The sequence below is a fragment of the Crocodylus porosus genome, unplaced genomic scaffold (assembly GCF_001723895.1).
Source record: "Crocodylus porosus isolate Cpor-Errol unplaced genomic scaffold, CroPor_comp1, whole genome shotgun sequence".
NCBI classification, from domain to species: Eukaryota; Metazoa; Chordata; order Crocodylia; family Crocodylidae; genus Crocodylus; species Crocodylus porosus.
This window is the reverse complement of record NW_017728913.1, coordinates 28083628-28090201: the sequence shown is the minus strand read 5'-3', so window position 1 is coordinate 28090201 and position 6574 is coordinate 28083628. Positions and strand designations below refer to the sequence as shown.

The window sequence follows — 6574 nt, the reverse complement described above, 5'->3', positions numbered from 1 at the left end:
GCACCCGAAGCAGCAGGGATAAATTACTTTACATTCCAACTAAGGTAAAATCTAATCAGCTATCTTCGACTGCATGATTCTACTGAAAGAATGAGGTTCTGTTAAGGTTAGCTGTTGTACATTTTCCGATGTGTTGGTTGGCAAAATACCTGCTTGGAGGTCAGGATCAGGAATGATATATAATGCTTTTAAATGCTCAAAAAGGACCTAAATAGATTACCTGTTCTCTCAGACAAGAAACAACACAATGATTTAATAACAACCACACGGTCCACATTTGCTGGTCTTGTGTTCAAAGAAATCTGGAGACTGCTATTGAATTGACTAAAGATTTCACTTTAGAAAGCATCTTCACCCTTTTATCTATATTACTCTTGGTTAAAGTCTGCCAATTCACTCTTCACTCCTTGCATCAAACATTCTTACCTTACCACTTAACATTTAGTATATTGCCAACATACTACTGTGGCATGGCTGAATTAAAGCAGGCAAGCAAGCCAAGTAGTCCTGCTGAGATCATTGACTAAATCATTGTTTTAGATTATGTACGGAATAGGGAGAACCTCTCTTCTGTCCTGATACATAAGCTGCATGCAGTAGTTCCTTAAAGTGCTCCAAGATGATCCGAAAGGCAACAGAGGGTAGCAGGTTGATTTATATATTGCCAAAGCTTTGCCTTTCACTTATGACATCCTATCAGTATAGAGTAAACCTCATTCAGATGAAAGAAGACAGAATTTCAGCTTCATTTATTTTTCAAGTATTTTCCATAAATAATCAAAAAGGAGTTCATGCTTACCATTTTGTCACTGTGTTGAATATTAATAAGAAGGAATACTAGAAACCCACAATTTAAAATATGCATGGCATTTTCTGCTAGAGTCCAGAAAAATATGAGGGCTACTGTTAAATTCTTACCTGTGTATTCTGATTAAACAGAAGAAGTTAATCTACTGGAAAAATATTCATATTCTGTACCATGAGCAGTAGGAGGGTCATTTTTTAGCAGCTATGCTAGGAAAAGTATTCATCATAACACAAGTCTCAATATGTAAGTCTCCCCTCCCCTATTTTCCATCTTGACTATAGCATATCTGCCAACTCCCCCAGGATTTAAGAACAGCCATAAGCTCATCTCCTTTCAGATTACACTTACTGACTTCACTTTTAATTATTAAAAAAAATAGCATAATACACCTTGGAAACAAACAGTAGTCATAATCCACACAATTTTCTCCCCAGGAAGAGGAAAATGCCTCACATGACAGATTCATATTATGTTTGTTGCACTACTGGAAAGTGCTCAGACATGCTGATCACTATTGTATAAGATATGAATAGAATAACACACCTCAGAACCCTGCATTCAGTCTTCCTCTTTGGGCTCAGGCAGATTTTAAAACTTTGGCACTGACTTCATATTTGTGCCTCATATTGTGCATATTGTTTGCACTAAAAAATGAATAGATAGTAGCAAAGATAGTTGATATTTAAGCCATACCAAATATGTTTTTGCAGATTATTAAAACAGTAGCTTGAAAAACTTTGCAACAATGCACAATGTGCTAAAAAGAAAGACCTTCCTAATGACCTTCCCTGCTCAAGGAAACTTATTGTTTTGTTGGATTTTGAAGCTAATTTTGTATACATTGGGACATTGTGCCTTTTAGCCAGTTCTGATTTGAGTAGGTTGATATGCAGTCAATATTATGGTTGGCTTCTGTGAATATCTAAGCATATTCCTGTTATATGGGGCCTATGTTCCTAACTCTGGGTTTGGGGTTCTACTCTGGGAACTGTTTTAAGTTTTAAGCCATCTGCATTTTTATTAAAAATGTACTGTATATCAGCTTTTTTTTAGGTAATAATGATTTGATACTGCCAAAGACTGAGGAAACCAAAGAGCCATGATATAAATCAGTAAGTCTGTAGAAACCAGCAGAACTCTTCCAAGAATTGTGAAACAATGAAATGGTTGATATGTGAACAAAATATATGTTGATATAAAATAATGATAATATACTTGATAAATGATAGTAATATACTATGAATAATGATATATATGATATATGATATCTTAATCAGCTACTGTGCAGGAGGGTTTCAACTGTTTAATTCACCTAAGTAAAAAAAGTGTTACTAGTGATTCTGAAAATTTCAGACTAGTCAGCTTTGCCGCACATCAAATGAACTGGTTGAAATGATTCTTAAATAATATGAATAATAATTTTATTAATATAAGGACAAAATGTCACAGTTTATGTAAATTAAATAATTAATTTCCATTTCATTTGAACTCTGTCAACAAGAATTTTGGAAAGAGAGAAAGTAATTTGGATCTTCCAACAAATAAAGGACTAATGCCATCCTTTCCTTTAAAATTAGGCAATACAATGCCTAACTTTTAGTCATTTAACCCCCAGAGTGGAATCCCAAACCTGGAGGTAGCAACATAGGCTTCATATTTGTGAGGAAAGTTAGGTCCACTAGAGATGATTCAAAATGTCACATGCTGAAGAGAGAACTTGGTAAGCCTAGCCAATAGGAGAATAGTGTAGGATATGTCTGAATACTGATGGCTAGAAAATGGTATTTAGAGGTTTGCTTTTGGGAACTGGCTCATAGATAAAGTAGAATTGCATTAGAATAATGATCCAGGGCAACGACAAGGGTTAATGATTTCTGAAAGCCTGTTTCTGGCAAAGTCTCCTTGAAGGCCCACTGTGTATGACACAAAGGACCTGCTCTGACAGGGATGGAGCATGGGGCACTGGAATCCCAGCAAGCCTGAATTTTTCTGAGCATGCCTGGGCTTCCAGCGCCCCATACACCATCCCCGCTGCCATCTCTGGCTGTATTGCTATAATTTATTACATGCTAAACTAAAATACATCAGATGTGTTTTATTTTGCTACATAAAAAGTCAATTAAATTGAAATACACTGCTGCAGGGGTACAGTTATGAAATTTAATTCTAATATGCTGCCACATATGTACACTGTGATGCAATTAAATGACTAAAAAGGGCAATTAAACTGATAAAACGGGCAATTTGGTCATCACATGTACAGAGGCCCAGAGCGGAAGCCATGGGTTTGGTACCTTCCTGAGCCTAAGGGGATTCAAACCCACATATCCCATGGGAGTGCTCTAACTACTGAGCTAAACAGCAGTATGGGTAGGGGTCAGTATTCTTTGCTGTTGTTGAACCTGTGCCACTGTGTAGTCAAGAGTATGGAAGTCATGGCACCAGAATAAGAAAGTGTACGGGTGTTGCCTAGTGGCTAGGAAACTCCCCTGTAGGTATTCTGGGTACCAGCCCCTGATTAAAAGATTGTTTGTACATTCCCCACTTAATAATTATTGTAATAAGTAATGAATCATTTTGGGAATTATGACTGAAACCCGGGACTCCTCCCTACTGAGGAAGTGAGGATGGGAGGAAAACTCTTAGATGCCAGGAATTTTACTGAGGTGCTTAGAAGGCTATTTTCCCACCTTTTGACTGCCATAATCTCACATTGTATTTTAGAAAAGTAAAGTCATCTGGACTGAGCTAGGATTACACTTTATAGGCGCTTCTTCCCTTAGGACGTCCTTTTTAAAGTGCTTTGTAAATTCTTCCCATTGAGATGATTTTATCTATAATTTCTTAATTACCCATTTCTCTCTAGACTTTTGAACAGATGGGTGAGTTAAAGTTTTTGAACCTTGGGGGTGTGCAGCTGAACCATTGGCCTTATGGTTTATGATTTTCAATTACTGGATTATTTTATAGGCAGCCCGAAGGTACCTTTTTGGAAATGGGTGCTCAGTTGATTTTGAGAGTATATAATGTTGCCAGTGGAGCAGAAGTGAGAAAATTTGCACTTTCTTTAACAGTATAAGACTGCCAATAAGAAACATCAGCATTGAAGATCAGATTATTTCAATGGCTGGTCCTACTCCTAGTGTGACTCTGGTTGCAATGGAGAGTGAAGAGGCTAGTTTCCTCTTTGCTTGTGACTGTAGTTAAATAGTCAAGGTGAACCAGTGAGTGAAAGATTAGCTTTTGATCTCTACCTCTTTTTTGTTAGAGAAGCAGTCTGAGTGTATTGGTCCTCATTAAAATAATAAACTAGCTTAGGGCTAGATGCATAACAGAACATAGAACTACTTTTGGTACCTACATTCAAATGTGTACTCATTAAAACTCTCTGCTCAGTTGCAGCCAAATCCTGAGGCACCTGAAGTTCATAGATGCCTAAGGCTAAGTACAGGCATTCAAGAAGCCTGAGGCAGAAGCACTCAAACTTTTGAGCTTTACTTTAAGCACCCAGGGTTAGGCTGGGAGCAAGGAGAACATGTTAGCCCCTGTGGAGGGAGAGGAAGATGGAGGAGGAAGCTCAGAGCCTGCTTGCATGGCCTGAGCAGGTAGGGGGAGCTCTTGCATGCCTCCCAATGTGCCCCATGGGCTCTCTGGACTGTTGAAGACTTGTGTGTGTGTGTGTGTGTCCGTGTTCCAGATGCCTGGATGTTGTGTGTGTGTATCCCAGACACTTGTGTTTTGTGTGTATGTCTGTCCCAGATGCCTGTGTTCTCTGTGCATGTATATTTGTGTGTGTGTGTCCTCGATCCTGGAGTTCTGTGTGTGGGTATATGTTTTGGGAACCTCGGTTTCATGTGTCTATGTGTGTCCTGGATGCCTATAATCTATGTGTGTGTGTGTCCTGGATGCATGTATTCCCCCCACTGATGCTAATGGCCCTGGCCCTCTCCAGATCTGCAAAGCCCTAGCTGAGTAGGTCTTCACCTTTTTGGACCAGAAGCCCTCCCCCGATGAGTATAGTTGAAAGGCCTTGAGTGCTCCTGCCCTGGCAGTGGGCCATAGGTCTCCAGCTCTGGGCTTCTCTGACCCTGTGCCATTGTTGACCTGTGGGGTCAGGCCAACTCTCAGGATCTCAATATTGTGCTGTTAGACAGGAGGGTGTGACACAATTGCACATATACAAGCACACAAATCAATTAGGTGCATACACACACAGAAATAACTCAGGCACATACACATCCAAACCAGCCTAGGCAGATGCATACCTATCACCAATTCAAGCACATACACACTACACACCAAAAAATTAGACAACAGTCAGTTGTCAATACCCACACACTCAGAACACATACGCAGATCACTAATTCATATATCGTGCACACAATGACACACACTTACCAGTTCACACACATACAACTCACCTATACATACATACAAGTAAGTTTCTAATTTGGATGGAACAGTGTGTGTATGTGTGTGTTTGGGGTACCTGGGATACTTGGGGGAAGGTTAAGGTGAGAGAGAGAGTTAAAGTGTAGGGAGTGAAAGTTGCCAGAACTGGGATTACAGCCAGTAAACTAGAGAGAAGCTGGCTGAGGAACTGAGGTTTGGGGTTATTTAAGGTTAAGTGGCTCCAGGGTTACTCAAGGTCATTGGTGCAAGGGAAAAAGCCCAGTGTCATGGAGGAGATAGCCAAGAAAGAAACTGAGGCAGAAACCTTGGAGTTCGGGGAAAAGGCAGTGGGGACAAGGAAATAACAGTGGCAGATATCAGGGAAAAAGGCAGTGGGGATAAGACAGTGGCAAAGAAACAGGAGGTTTTCATGCAGAGAGGAGCTCAGGTGTTGGAGGTAGCGGTGAGCCAGAAGCAGGAGAGGGAGAAATGAGACAGAAGTTAGAGGGGCGAGGAGCAGAGATTGGAGCAGGGCCAGAAATGTAGTAAAGTAAAACCCAACTCAGGGGTCCAGATAACAGTTTTATTAAACAGACAACACACTACACAGCCCCATGAAGTTATTGGTTCACACACACACACACACACACACAATCACTCACAATGGCAGCAGGAGAAAGAGACTCAGTGAAAGGGTTGAAGTCCAGGTAGGGAAGAAGCAGAATCTAAGTCCTTGGTTGAAGAGGGGATGGGGGTGATAGCTACCTATCCAGGCTGGAAAGGGTCTTTGTTCAGTGGGTGTTTTACAGAGGGAGGTCACTGGCAGGACCTCTGGGTGGTGTGGTGTGGTGGTGGTCCATATGGAGAGGGCGTGCCAAGGAGTCAGTCTTCACTACCCATTTTTATGGGGCAGACTACCTGTGATCTCCTATGGTGAGGGCATGTCCAGGCAAGGTCAGCCCTGTTCCAGAGGGTTCCAGATGTTCATACTGAGCATATGCAGCCTTGGCACAATGGTGGGTTGCCTCATCTTTTGTTTCTTGAATGCTGAGGGTGGTTCCAATGGCTGGGTCGTTGGTCCAGGTATTGGTTTTGATGGTTTGTCCATTCAGAAGGAGCAATTTTTAGACCTACTGCCATTGTCTCTCAAGCACCCTCATTCATCCCCATTCATTCAGGAACCAAGTTACGTAGGAGGGATAGGTATGAGTCGTAGGTTACAAAACAGGGCATGGGGAAAAAGATGGAGACTTGATAAACAAAATGGAAACTTGACATTACTTATGCTAACTTACATATGTAGGCCTAAATCATATAGTACCAGTAAAACAGTAAAATAGAACAGTAAAAATCAATATAAACATAATAATTTTA

At 40.7% G+C, this 6574-nt stretch overlaps 1 long non-coding RNA gene across 1 annotated transcript in view; it reads left to right on the top strand.

Moving 5' to 3' along the window:
• Positions 1-4306: 4306 nt before the first annotated feature.
• Positions 4307-6574, top strand: part of LOC109309762 — a 50497-nt gene continuing 48229 nt past the window's right edge. The window contains exon 1 of the long non-coding RNA XR_002101032.1: positions 4307-4413. This is a non-coding gene — a long non-coding RNA (uncharacterized LOC109309762). The remainder of the gene's footprint in view (positions 4414-6574) is intronic.